The sequence below is a fragment of the Triturus cristatus genome, chromosome 9, assembly GCF_964204655.1.
Source record: "Triturus cristatus chromosome 9, aTriCri1.1, whole genome shotgun sequence".
NCBI lineage: Eukaryota > Metazoa > Chordata > Amphibia > Caudata > Salamandridae > Triturus > Triturus cristatus.
The window spans coordinates 923,682,438-923,697,091 of NC_140592.1; the positions used below are offsets into that span (position 1 = coordinate 923,682,438).

The 14,654-nt window shown below is 39.8% G+C and overlaps 1 protein-coding gene across 2 annotated transcripts in view; it reads left to right on the plus strand.

Annotated features, from left to right (window-relative positions):
* Positions 1 to 14,654, plus strand: part of DDX24 (DEAD-box helicase 24) — a 204,041-nt gene that overhangs the window by 76,231 nt on the left and 113,156 nt on the right. The window lies entirely within an intron of this gene.

Sequence of the window (14,654 nt, forward strand, 5' to 3'; positions counted from 1 at the left end):
TGCAGGAGGGGCAGCCAGAGGCGCGAATCTGTTTGATGTGTAGACGAGGGGTGTATGGCGTGTGAGGTGAGAGCTTGTGCTAGGCATAGGAACAACGTTTTTGTGTGTGGGTGAGCATGCGCGCTGAGCTGCAGAGTGGCCCCATGATAACTTGAGCCAGTTCTGGATGTTTAGACAACTGCATGTTGTATTCCTGGAGTTGTAGTTCCTTTTTAAATATTTTAAGTACGTGTTCTAAAATCCAAACATACAGAGTGCTGCGAGATTTAAAAAAAGCATTGACGACAGCATTCTGCTTTTAATGTGATAATGTATACAAATATAGGCATGCAAAACTGCAATTTGCACGCATTGCAAGAACAAATGTTTGGCACATTAAAGCCCCACCTTTTGGGTTTACCAACACTGGGGGATGAAGTAGAACAAGCATTTGCAATGCAGTAGGTCTCGCATTTACGCGAGTTTAAGATATTGGCATTGTAAATGACAAAGCCTTTTATTTATGTTTTAAAGCACAACACATACATTGTTATTTACAATGCCAATAGCTCAAACTCACGTAATTGCGAGACCTGTTGCATTGCAAATGCTTGTTGGTGGTTGTGTTTGCTTTTCGCCATATACATGATTGTTTTATAGTACAGCTAAACAGCATTGCTTGGCTAATTCATCCAGTTCACATTGTTCCACAGGTCTTTTGTTTCATCTAAGTCCTGTTTTGCAAACCTAAGCCCAACAGCAACTTTCTTTATGGCCAGCAGGGCCTTTCTGCTGGCCAGGCTTCCACAAAAGCCACCCTTGTTCATTTTTCCCCTAATTGTTGAATCCTGGACTTGGTTTACCGTACTAACAGAGGCATGTCGGTCCCATCCGTGATGTAGGTGTTGTGGTTCTTTGTAATCTCCAGCAGCATTTTCTTTCTGATCTTTGAGGGAATTTGCTTGGACACCCACTCCTGGATAGATTGGCAACTGTTTTGGATTTTGCTGTTTATAAATCATCTTTCTTACTGTGGATTGATGGACATTTTGTTATTTTGAAATTGATTCATAAGCCTTTCCAGACGAATGAGCAGCAGCAATTCTTCATCTGAGACCACCGGAGATATCTTTTGACCGATGCATGATGTGTTATCACAAACCAGAATCCTCAAGTTCAAACTGACAAAGTTTCAGAGTTTCTTTATTTATGTATGTGTATGTATGTATGTATATGTGTACATATCCATTTTTAGGTCTCGCCTGAGACAGCGCTTTAGCGCTGCTCTCGCTAGAGCTTTTGTTAAAGGGGGATCTGGAAGTGCAAACGAGTGCTTTTCAGGCCTCCAAATACAATGCATGTGCGCCGGGCGCGCGCACCATTTGGCAGCCTGAAAAGCACTGCCTGATCACTTTCACGGCCGCTTTGATGTCCTCAGTGAGCCGCGCGGCCACTGAGGACATCAAAGCGGCCGTGAAAGTGCACACCATTTGCCACCCCCTTCCTGCTTGTTCAATATTCTGTACTTCATCTCTAGCGCTCTATCCTTTCTTACAGCATTCCTTTCACTCGAGGTCCCTCGCCTCTCCCTCAAGCATCAGTCTCTTTCTCTCAGTACATCCCTCTTCCTCCCCTCAAATCAATGTCAAATGTGTCCTTAAGGTAGCTAGCTGCGTGTCTGTCTATCTATCCATTCGAACACAAATTCAGATTTAATGACATATGCCCAGGCCTATTCTTTCTCTCTTGTCTGATGTGCGTTCTGAACACACATACACATAAATGCACACACAACACGCATCCATTAAAATTTGCTAACACACACTCGCTCTCTCTCACACAGTGAGGCATTTTTCAAACACACACTCATTATTAACACATTCTCAAAAACTCTAATACACACTCGCGCCATTTCAAACCAGTAAAAGCACTAACCCACGGCAGCAGGAACGCATATCTCCACTCACCACACATTGCACTATTTCACACGCGCACACTGCTTCTCTCGCGAACTCCTCACACACATGCACAACTCCACTCTGACTGTCTTTGCTATTGAGAACCAGTGGACACGCGCTTTCTCGTGCTTGTTTTACTCTCAATCGTAAATGTTGTATTTCACTTACATGTCTCTCGGCATTAGCAGGTTTTCTCCCCAATCGTTTTCGCGTGGTGTTTTCCCTTTTTTGCACGTCTCTTCCTCTTGCACATCTCAATCGTTTGGCCGAGTCTCTCCCAGCTAAATGTACAAGTAACAAGCATTTGCAATTCAATAGGTCTCGCATTATTTAAGTTTGAGCTATTGGCATTGCTAAATAATGCAACACCAATAGTCTTTTGAACAATAGTCGACCCAGCAGGAGAGTTACTTCCCTACTATTTAACTCCCTGGCATACGAAACATTCATAGAAGCACCAAATACCGCTTATGGCTGGCTGAAAAGCGAGCCTTTTTTTTTTTTGCATGCAGCACAATTACAACACGGGCCCAGATACAGCTAACATCTAAGAAGCTTCTAGCATGCGACTGTTAAGGCCATGAACCACCCCCCTTTCAGTGCGAACATAAGGGATTGTAAACATCAAGGGGCCTTCATGCGGAGCTCAAAGAACTCATAAATCAGGTGCTTATCTCTGGGAAGCTCATTCCTTAGCTGCCCTCTAAGCAGGGACAGGATGGCAGGATTACGGTTCCAGCAACAAACAAGCATTTGCAATGCAATAGGTCTCGTATTTACACGAGTTTAAGCTATTGGCATTGTAAATGACAATGCCTTTTATTTAGGTTTTAAAAACAAAAATAAAAGGCATTGTCATTTGCAATGTCAATATCTCAAACTCGTGCGAGACCTATTGCATTGCAAATGCTTGTTTATCCTAGTGGTGGTCCCCACCAGGTAGTTATAGTTTGGTCTGCTTTTTCATAGACTGAGAAATTGTTTTGGTTTTCCAATAACTGCTCCATTTGATGAATTTTCATAAAATCTTCATGAAACATTTTAGAAACAAAAGTTTATCCACCTCAGATTCTTCCTGGAAAGTTTCAGGGTGACCGAAAAAAAAGGGTCCCAAAACATAAAATCCCCATGCATTTTTCATAGACTTCTTCAAGACCGGTTATAGCAAAAACCGCTGAACGGAATTGCACCAAATTTGTCTGAAAGCTAGATCTTGGTCTGCAGATTGTGCCTTTTGTAAATTGGTGATAATCCATTCAGTAGTTTTTGAGGTATTAAAAGTCAAAAAGAATATAACATTTTGGCAGTTAGGCTCACCAGCACCAAATCAAAAATGGAGCCCTGTGATTGATCGGGAGACCTGTTTTTCCTGTGAGCCTTAATGCTCTTGCCGGAGTGAGAGGCTCCTGTGAGTCCTGCGAGTGCTCTGATTGGCTAGCGACTGGAATTTTAGAAATTAAATGGCCCCTATTACTCTTTGTGAAATAACTATATAAGGGGGCAGCTGAAAGGCATGCTGTCTGACCCCCCCACCCCCCCCCCCCCTAGATTTAGAGAGGAGGTGTCTAAGGGATAACTAGTGTGAAGAAAATAAATGTATATTGTTTTTAACTAATTTTTACGATCTTGATGGACTCTCGAGGGATTTTGAATAGTAAAAAGGAGTTGATGAGTTCTCAATACACTGTTGGTAGGAAGGCATATTGTGTACCTTGTTTTTGAGAGGAAGTGTGTAAGAGATAAGCACTGTGATAATTAGAAGGTTAATTGTTTTTTCTTATTTTGAATAAATGTTACGATCTCACTAGACTCCCGCGGGATCGTGAAAAGTAGGAAAGAGTAGGGTATGTTTGGATATTCTGTCTTACTAGAGATGGTGTTTGTCTGAGTCTACTATTTACGCTTATGGGCTTGAAAGGAGTATGAGTTATGAGTAGAGTTAAGGCTCTTCCCATCACCCTACTATTCAATTTATCTTTCCAAACAATTATATAATGAATTGCATTTCATTCAAAGAAACACACTGTTCTGGTGTATATAAATTATACATACTACATCAGGATATATTCAATGTAAATGCAAAGTCCATGACCTTGCAAGAGGCTTGTGAGAGCAAACCAGGCAGCACTGCTCCCGTGGATTGCATGTGTGGGATTGCCTTCCTTGCTTTCTCGAGAACCGTTAATCATTGTGGGCTTCTCTGGCTCTTGTGAGAGATTTTAAGAAGGGGAAAAAAAGCGAAACATAATAGATCATGAAAGTAGTGGCTAGCCGTGAAAGAGCTTTTTTGTTAACAGCTTTCAACAACTATATAATTTTTTAATATTTTTTTTCTATTCAAAAATCTTTTTTAGTAGAGTTGGACAAAAACATACAACTTGAGGTGTTAAACACCAACATCATCACCTTAAAACCAAAAAAGAGAGTCAAGTTGAAAAAACTTTAAAAATAAATAACTGCTGTCTAGGGGGTCAGTTGTGATCTTGGACAGACATGTCCTGAGCAGACCTGTTTGGCTCAGTTGAAAAAATGATCTACTTACACAAGCAGCAAAATATTGCCTTATTCAAGAAAGCAGGGTTGTCTTCTTGTGCACTTAGCGCCTGCATAGGCACAGTATATCCCAGATCAATTGATATGGAAGCCCCTGTAGAGTTGTCTAGCTCTGCAGCAGAAGCCAACTCTGCCCATGCAAGCCTTTGCGGATGATGTCCGTGATGCCATAAATTATGTCATAGAACATGTCATTAGTGAGGTCATAAGTGAGATCATAAGCAGTGCATGGCGGGGGTGCAAGTTATAGTTAGCTCTGCTAACTATAACTGATAGATTTTTGTGGTTGTTTTTAAATTTATTTTTTTAGTTCAAAACGACATTCACCTAACTAGAACGTTACTTTAACCTTTGGTGTGTGTGGGTGTGTATATACTCACATATGTACACGTGCCTCATGTTCATGTAGACGTGCTCTGGATTGCTTAATTTTATTCTAATTACCTTTGTACCTGATATAGGCTGACTTTTTTTTATTTATTAAACAAAAACAGTTTCATTTGTTTGTGCTTTGTCACGAGATTAGATGTCTGTTATTGGACTTAGTGAGGACTAGATGATGGTCAGATATGTCTTAATATATTAAGCTATAAAATCCTAAAATGGTGTACTTTCTTTATTTGAAAAGAGTTTGTAACAAGTGAATACAAAATGAGATCATTTTGAAGCCATCAAAGTTCGCCAGATGTGGAAATCCTATTTCAGGTGTTTCTTTGTTCGGCTCCAGCTATAGTTTCTAAAACTAGAATGTTTAATGTTTGCATTGTCCTTACTGAGTCTTTTCACCATCACATTACGTTTGTAATTGCATGGACTGGTGAAAGCACATTCAGTTATTACTTGCCATAATTGTAAACTGCTGCTGATAATTGTATGGTAGAAGCTGAAACAAAGGCAGCATGTGTTGCAGTACCACCACTGCCCAGTTATGTAATGAAATCGAGCATATCCGCATGGAACAATGGTGGTTATCCAGTGTTCCTGACGAGGCGTGACCTGCTTACACCCTGCAGCTGGCATGAACTGATTCACTTTTGTAAACTGTTTGCCCAAAAATACAGGCAACGTAGCAGATAATTGTATTTTGCAGCTCGATCATGTTTTAATCAGTGCGGTCCGGCCTTGAGCTTTAAGAAATAACCAATCCTAATGCCCACTAGAAATACCAGGTTTCACTTTTTATATAGTTTCAAGTAAAAAGTGGATTCAAATAACTGCATCCCTATTTTTATAATAGTTGAGTAGTACACTGTGATTAAATGCGGGTCAATTTCATTGCTACAAGTGTGTTTACAAAATAATTGAGTAGGCCTTTTGGGCTATCAAACGGCATGCCCATTTGTGATTAGAAAGCAGTAGTCTTTCAGAGAAGTGACATGAGAAACTTTATCTCAGATGTTCCTTTATCTTTCCCTTAAAAGTAACAAACGTTGACAAACTTAATAGACATGTCTTTAATGTACTAATGCATGTAAACACGAGTATGCCCAAATACACACTGACTATCATCCCACTGTGTAACCTGCTGCCTGGTATCACAGGCATGGGGATTAAAATGCAGGGCACCAGCATAGGTAAATAAGATAGTTTGCAAAGAGACAAGGTACAGATTGTCTGTGCACATTTGTGCCGGTCTTAGTTCACATATGTTATCAAATTAAAAGCTAGACCTATTGGCATTGCCTATGCTTGTTTAATCTGGAAGATATTTGGCAGAGCAGAAATCTGAATATACATTTTATAGGCACAGGTTTTGGCTCCAGTCCATTTTAGCGGAATGAACCCTTTTTGGAATTTTCTATATAATCTCATGCACTCTTCAAGGATTTTGAGAAATTTGGAATGGTTGGTCTTAACGGAAGTAGTTGAGAGGTCTAGAAGAATGTGCAGGCACAAGTCACCACTGTCTATGATACATAGACCCTAGTTTAATTTTGTATACATGGCAGACTCCGATACAATGGAGGCCTGGTTGTAGGTCCTAAAAACAATTGTCATCTACGATGAACTGTTTCAGCTGAGTTGCCATATAGCTTTCCAGGACTCTTTAAGGGAATTAAAGACTTGTCATAGATCTGAAATTATTGAGGTCTTCTGTTTACACTCCTTTTTGTTTTACACGTGGTGACTGTCCAGTCTGCCCCCTGGGAGTTTTTCATCAAGTTTGTCCACTATGGGGCCAAGAATAATCCTATGTCTTTAGGAAAAGAGGGAGGAATCTGTCGGAGAAATGGGGTTAGTTTATGAATCACTGTATTTTTTTTATCTCTTTTCCCTGAATAATGTCCTTGAAAGTCGATCATACCTCATTTGGCAATTGTTAGTTACGGACGAGCAGGGTCCTTTGATGCGTAAAGTTAATTAGGTTTTAATTTTAGTGATTTTTGTTTTTATATTTAAGAATTGTGAAACATTTTCACATTTGTATGCTGATTTAACAAAAAGCTAGGGTATTGTAGTCTTTTTAGAGTTTAACTCTGCTGTTTTGTGTGGTGTTAAGTAGCGTCAATTTAAGACTTGAAAAATGTAGATTTGGTTTCAAAATGAGGTTGTTCATACTTTTTTCATTCCTTGAAGAGATCCTCAAGGCCCCAGAGGCATTTGATGTCCTGAGAGAGAGTCTTCCCCCATTCAAGGCTTTAGCGTACAGTGGGCCTGATTTTCTTTACTACATTCTTTTAAGTTTCTTGGGGGTTAAATCATTCATAATACCAGTCCTGGCATTACTGTAATGTGTCATGAGGCCACTCATTTGAGCATGTTTTTCTGAGACCTGTTGTATGTCTTAAGTGACCACATGCTAGCAAAGTCATATGACTTGACATATTGATATGCTTAATATCGGAGATTAGTCGTTTCGGACATCTTGACTGTGCTATCAGCATCGTTTTGCAGAGTTACAGTGAAAAAGGAACCAAAGAGTATTATAAACAGTGGACTGGTACTGGGGTCTACACATAAAGAACTCCCTCTTGCTAGTAAAGGATTGAACACATTTCCCCTTGTAGTATTTCAAGCACCCACAATTCTACTTGATACTTGTGTTGAAGAGCCAAGGAACATGTGACCAGAAATGCAAGCATTGACTGCACCAACACAGATAGCAAACATTTTCTATTTATGAGTGAATCAAAAACCATATGATTTGGTTTTATCGAAATGCATTTGGAGGTCTGATGCTCACTTTGCAGTGTGCTCTTCTCCACCTCGATTGTTGGGTCATTCAGGAGTAATTTGGTTGAGAAACCATTGGATGCACCTGCTTGGTTTACACTAAAACTTTACCTGATAGACTACAAGAGGCTTTTTAAGCACCCCAAACCGTGTTTGCTAGTTCCTGCTGATGAATAGTACAAACCCAAAAGCCGCTGACAAGAAATGCAAGTACTGACACTGCCTGTTGGCAAACACTTTTCTGGTTGTATTACAAAAACCCTATGTATTGCATCTGTCAGAATGCATTGGGGGAATTGGGTTTACTTGCTGGCAGTATGCTCCTTTCCGGCTTGACCGGTACAGTACGCAGAGTTATACAAGTCTTTTCTCAGTGGTGGGGTGATACTATCTTTGTTCTGGAACTTCACATTGATTGCCTTCCTTAAGTCCCCCTTTGGCTCTGTTTTCTATTTACCACACTTAAATGGGGACTACAAATCATGACAAAAATGGCCAATCACTTATATTGCCTAATTGGGGTCTTGACAGGTTTATTTCTTGGCATAGTGGTTGGGACCAACACCCATTACTTAGATACAATGATTGATTAGGCTGTAGCACGCTTGTTACGGTATTGATAATGATCTAAGATTCTGAGCTGGCGCTCAACCAAGGCAGCCTATGATTTCTCTGGCTGGAATTATCTCAGTCATAGTTTCCAACCAATTACTCATCGGTCCTTGTTCAAACTCATCAATACAATTAATGATATACAACAAAATCTCTCAAGTGACACATCGTGGCTGTCTTTCTCTACACTCCTGTCTACAATCTTCATTGAATCTTTGATAGTTCAGTTTAGAAAACATTCTTATATAGATGACTTTTCCATCGTTATCTCTAAGTTAACCTTAATCACATTATGTGGTTGATACGATGCTGTATTTGAACCCGATTCAAGTAAATGTAATGAAAGCTTTGGATTTTAGTTGCACACTGACAGCTGTCAGGTTGAACAATAAATAGAGTAATGCTGGATTGTATTTGATTTCATTGTTCAGTAGGCAGGGATTGTATGTACTAGAGGCCGGTGGAATCAAACCTTCCTCCCGTCAGTAAAAATATTTTAGGAACTGGCATCTACAGATATAGTTGCGCTATAGACACAGAATTATAAACCCATATTGAATAAAACTAGGGAACAAGCTGGTTGTTCCAAGTAATCTCTCTTTAATAGGCATGGCTAATGTTGTGAAAATGGTTACTAGCTTGCTATTTACTTTTATTTCAGTCTATTATTTACTTTTTACAGAAACGTTTTTTCAGGAATTTAATTTATGCCTTATGAAATTTTATTGGGATAGTCAAAGCCTCAAGACTTGGTATAAAAATTGCATCCGTTTGTTTAAGACGAGAATTGGACATTGAATTTATAAGGTAATTTTTTGCAGCTGCAGACTCTTCTTACCTTAAACGATTAATGGACCTTAAGGTTACTGCACAGCCTGTTTAAATTGAATAATTGGCGTATTTGAGGGAGGGAGGGATCTAATTAAGTTAAAGGAATTTTTGTTTAAATATCGAATTTAAATAAATCATTTTGATGTAGCAACACATCTGTTTTTATTCTGCATCGCTTACCTGAAATCTGATAAATTACCAGATTGGCTTTTCTTTTCCATTATGTCAATACCCTGTTCAGAGGGTGATGAAGCATTACAAGCAAATAACTGAAGAAGAATATTGTTGCAGGTTATAAGGTCAGATGACAGTTGTACTGTTAAGCCAGACCTAGAGAAAACTATTTAGGTTAATGACTGCCATCTTCCCATCTGGCCACTGGCTGAGAAAAAGAATATAAATCATTTAGTTATCTAAAACACTTTTATAGCATTCTAGTGTTGTGTGTACCCCTGAGGAGGGCACCCAGTGTTTTGGTAGAAGCAAAATCAAAACATGTAATCCTTGCTCTCAACATATGGGTGGAGCTAAAGCACCCCTCTCTAGTAATGCTCACATAACTGTCTGGGGACAGCTGTCCTGTCAAGTTAGACCATAAAAATGAACTGGATATGTATGTGCCCCCGGCTAGCTGCGATAATATGTGGTTACAACAAAGTGAATGAAAGGTAACTGTAAAGTATCCAAGACGAAGTAAGTACAAGGAAAGTACTTTATTTCCAATTAATACACCACCCACAAACAGAACAACCTTACAGCAGAAAATCAGGCAGCAACTGTCAAAAGCAGGACATCATTCCAGCAAGGAACGTAGAACGCACGCCTGACAGCTACCATAAGAAACAGAATACAGAACCCCCCAACAGTACACACCTCCCCCCCCCCCCAAATACAAGAAAAACAAATTCATGAAATATAATAAGCCATCCAAAAAGGTTTTTTAACAATTCTCTTCCCCAAAGTAGATGGTACATTATGTGAAACCTCATTAGAAACAACGCTAGATAAGACTTCTGTTGGCGCAGAGTCGGACAAAGAATTTCCATCAGCAATGATCTCCATTAGAAGAATCAAGTCATTCAAACAGTTGCTCTTTACACAAAAGGTAGAATCAAAATTAACATCCTTATTACCTTTAAGGATGGGAATGCATTTAAGATTCCAAACCTTACCATCATTCAAAATAAGTGCAGTTTTCAAAACTTTAGTAACCTCAAAAGTACCAAGAAACTGTCTAGAACCTTTCTTCACCTTCCAAGGTTTTTTTTACCTTAACAAGTGTACCAATTTCGATGTTGGTATTAGCCTTGGAACCTTTTCTATGATCATAAGATCTGTTGTACAAATCATGAGTGTTTCTGATGGTTTCTTTAACCGCATTCAAATCTAAATTAGATACAGTGCTAGGCACTAGCCATGCAGGATTCTCTTTAGTTCTGGGAATCCTGCCTCTCATAATTTCGAAAGGAGTACATCCAGTCATTTCATTGAAAGTAGTGCGTTGTTTCCAGACAGTTTGAAAAATGTGTAACTCCCACTTATCATTCTCCGTACCAACAGATTGGATACCTTTGAGCACCCTATTAAAACGCTTAATCATACCATTCCCGCTGGGATTGTATAAAGAAGTGGTACGATGCTTGATACCCAAATTTTAAAAAAGAAATTGGACTTTTTGGGAAACAAATTATACATCATTGTCAGAGATGATTTGATTAGGAAGACCCTCCTCAGTTAAAATAGAGTCTAAGAAAGATAAAACAGCATCAGTATCGACTTTGTTAACGATTTTGACAATAGGCCACCTGGAAAACACATCAATAGCACAAATAATATACCTAGAACCATTACCAATGGGCCCATGATATAGACGGCGATGATTTTCCATGGTCCATCAAGAATGCAAGAAAAACTCATATTTGGATGCCAGGTTTTGAGAGCTTTATCTGCAGTGGCACAAATCACGTCATTTCTGACAATTCTTTCCACAAAAATGTTTAATCCTGGCCACCAAAAGCCATTCTGGACAGCACGTTTAGTCTTCACTATGCACAATCACCTTCATGACATAACTTAACAATAGAATCTCTCAGCTTAGAAGGAGGAACAGCTTTATCTCCTCTCCAAAGAATTCCTTCAGCAGAAGAATGTTCATTACGCACTTCCCAAAAACATTTTTAAAGTCTTTTGCAAGGCCAGCCATTGTTTATAAAAGACAATACACTTAGCACAATAGTATCCTCAGATCAAGATTCCAACCAAACTTGCTTGTGAATAAAAGGAATACCCTCCTCATGGGCCAAAGCTATATGTAAATCATCCCAAGATTTTGAAACACATTCCTTTATTTTTAATGGCATCCTGGATATAAAATCAGCAGGCACATTGTTTTTGCCAGGGACATAAAAAATCTTGTATATGAAATCCTGAAGTCTCATAGACATTCTAGCGATGCGTGCAGAAGCCTTGAGCATGCCATCAGTAGTAAGGATATTGACTAAAGGTTTGTGGTCACTTCTAATGTGACATTGCTTACCCCATATAAAAGCTCTAAAATGCTCCAAAGCCCAAACAACGGGTAGAGTTTCGCTTTCAATAACTGAAAACTTTTATGGATGTACTAAAGAGGGTCATACCCGCTCGAGCATCTCCAGCCCTAGTCTGGAACTTCAACATAGTTATTACCAGACTTATGGGGCCACCATTTGAGCATCTGCGCTCATGCTTTTTGCAATTCCTTTCATAAAATGTATCCTTCCTAGTCGTCATCAGCTCAGTTAGGCACATATTAAAGTGGCGTTATAGTTAAGTGAAAATATAATTTAAAATGTTACATTTTAAACACAAAAAAACCACTGAAATTCTCCAGTGGACTAAAGTAACTATACCGCGCACCCTCGCCATGCACAGTGTTGTCAATATCTTTCCAGATGTCACGTTGATGTTCTCAATCATGTCATGAGTGATATAATATGTGAGCTATAAGCAATGCATGACGAGGGCGCGAGTTATAGGTATGCTTTTTTTAAGCGATATTCCTTTGGTAATAAACATGTTACTCATTTTGGCTGGAGTGAGTATAGTCAGTTTACTCTGCGGGCTACCTATGTTTCTGAATTTAGGAATATTGAATCTAAGTGTACATACCTAATTTACCTGGATTCTCTATTCCTATTCCTCCGTCCTATGATTGAATCACAGCAAAAGTATATACCTGCTCAAATCTTATTATCCTTTGTATAAGTTCCTTGTGAACAATTGTAACAAGCTATATAGGAACCCACCACAAGCACACATTGAGAACTGCAAATGTATGTCTCAGGTGCCAAGTAATAGCACTCCAGGACACACTAGTTGCAGTAAGGCATATAATACATTAAAATAACATATTAAATGCAATAGATTTCACAAGCACAGTGCAAGCTCTGTGTAGGTGAAACCTAACAAACAGGGCCCCATACAGTGACCATAGGTTGACGTTTTGCAAGGATTATTTTTGTGCATATTCTGGTAGATAAATGAGAACAAATGAGCTGCGTAATGAGTAGCCATTCTGTACCTTGCATCCCAAGCAAATACTCGGAGTGTGGGAGGTGCAGACTTACACTTGTAGGGACAGTTTTATTCCCCAGGAACAAGCATGGTTTAGAATGCATCTCAGCAGCCTCAGTCAAACAGCAGCAAGGCGGAGCCAGGGGCTTGATGCAGTTACAGGTGTGAACTTTGCCCGTAATAACTGGAAGAAACTAAGGAAGTGTGCTCTCCTTTGTCCACTGCGAAACAAACTCGGCTCACTCCCCGGTCTGGTTGCTGCAAAACTACTGACCGCACCAACCGTAATACTTGTTCTCTAATTGTTCGACGCCGGCAGCCCAAACTAAAAGTGAATGGCCACATCAGCAGAGGATAGTCCACATTACCATGCATACAGCCTGCAGCACCCTTTGTACTCTGCTTTCCGACGTGACCCGGCCCAACAAGCGGTGCAGGGCCAGGGTGAGGAGGACGATGACTGCTCCCTGAGTGCCAGACATCCTGGCTCAGCAGCTGCCATTGGTCTCACAATGAGTGTGCCCCACAAGCCACTCAAATCCGCAATGCAAACTGACAGCCTTCCGTGCAAGTGACGCTGGGGGAAAATTGAATGGGAGGGATACGGTGGATGTGCACCTGATCGAGTACGCCCCACAGAATATGGCCCACAGCTTACAAAGGATGCATTGCTTTATAAAACCTTAGTAACTGTCAGTTTCTGCCAGAGTAAGGTTGATCTTCTGTATGTTATTTATAGCCTCTCGTTTAATCTTATGTTATCTGAGGACATCTGAAAAGGGAATAATGACAAATCAAGCACCATGCTCGCTGCATCCTATGAGAATTAGAGGCAGTTGTTGCAAAGTTTGCATATTGTGCCTGGCAGCCTTCAGCTGCCACAATTTTCCCTGTATCAGGAAATCAGAAAGCTACAGGCAAAAACAGGGGGGGCTCAGGGCTGAAAGCGAGGCTTGGAGAACGTGCATTCCAAGCCTCATGAAAGTTATCGCGGGGAGTGAAACGGAGACAAGAGAAACAAATGAAAGACACTGAATTGGACATCAAAACCTTTTGACTAACCAATTAAGCCGCCTAACATACATGGCAGCACTTGACAAACAAGCACATTTCAAGTGCTGTGCAGGCAAAAGCTAACAAAATAAATAAAATAAAAATGAGTCCCACAAAAGCAGATGAAAACAGTACTTGGGCCATGGGACACAGATAAGAGAAACACACAAGAGGAACAACAGGAAATAGTAAGCTACAGCCAGTAGAAACAGAGGAAGAAGTAAGTGGCAAGCACACCAACCAATGAAAAGTGAGGGCTGGATGTAAGCCCCTTTTAAGATTTATATTAAATACAATAGATTTTATGAGAGTGAGTGAGTGAGCGAGAGAGAGAGAGATATGGATGAACTTGGTTCATAATTGGATTAATGGTTTTGACTGAAAGTCTCAATGTAGCTGAAATGCGCCAGTTATGGTTATCAGAGTATGCCATAACTCAGACCACCCACCATGTTTTTCTCTTGATAGCCTTTTTTTTGTTGTGCCGGTCGCACAGTGGTGTATTATGCAAGACAATTCGTATGAGATATGACTCGTATCTTTTTCATACCCCCTTTTCAACTTTTTTCTTCTGGCCAAATCTGTATGGAAATTAACATGCAGGACCCTTTTTGCTCACTGTGCCAAGCGATTGACAAATTTAGGGTCTAAACTATAGATGCACTGCAGCGACTGCCACCATGTAAATATGTATAGTAAATAGGCAGATTTGCAGAATTTAATATGTTAATGATTAACATTTGATGAATATGGGGAAGGGCCATGCATCGCGATAAGCAAAACCTTTTTACATTCCTCACGGCTGTATATGTCATTTGTCATGTCATTGTTTTCTGTTTATTTGTTTAAAAAAACTATATTTAACCAAAACCAGGCTACAGGGGGATAAATGTATGCAGTAAAGTAGAACATCATATTGAACTGGCCTGTGATCATTAGGAG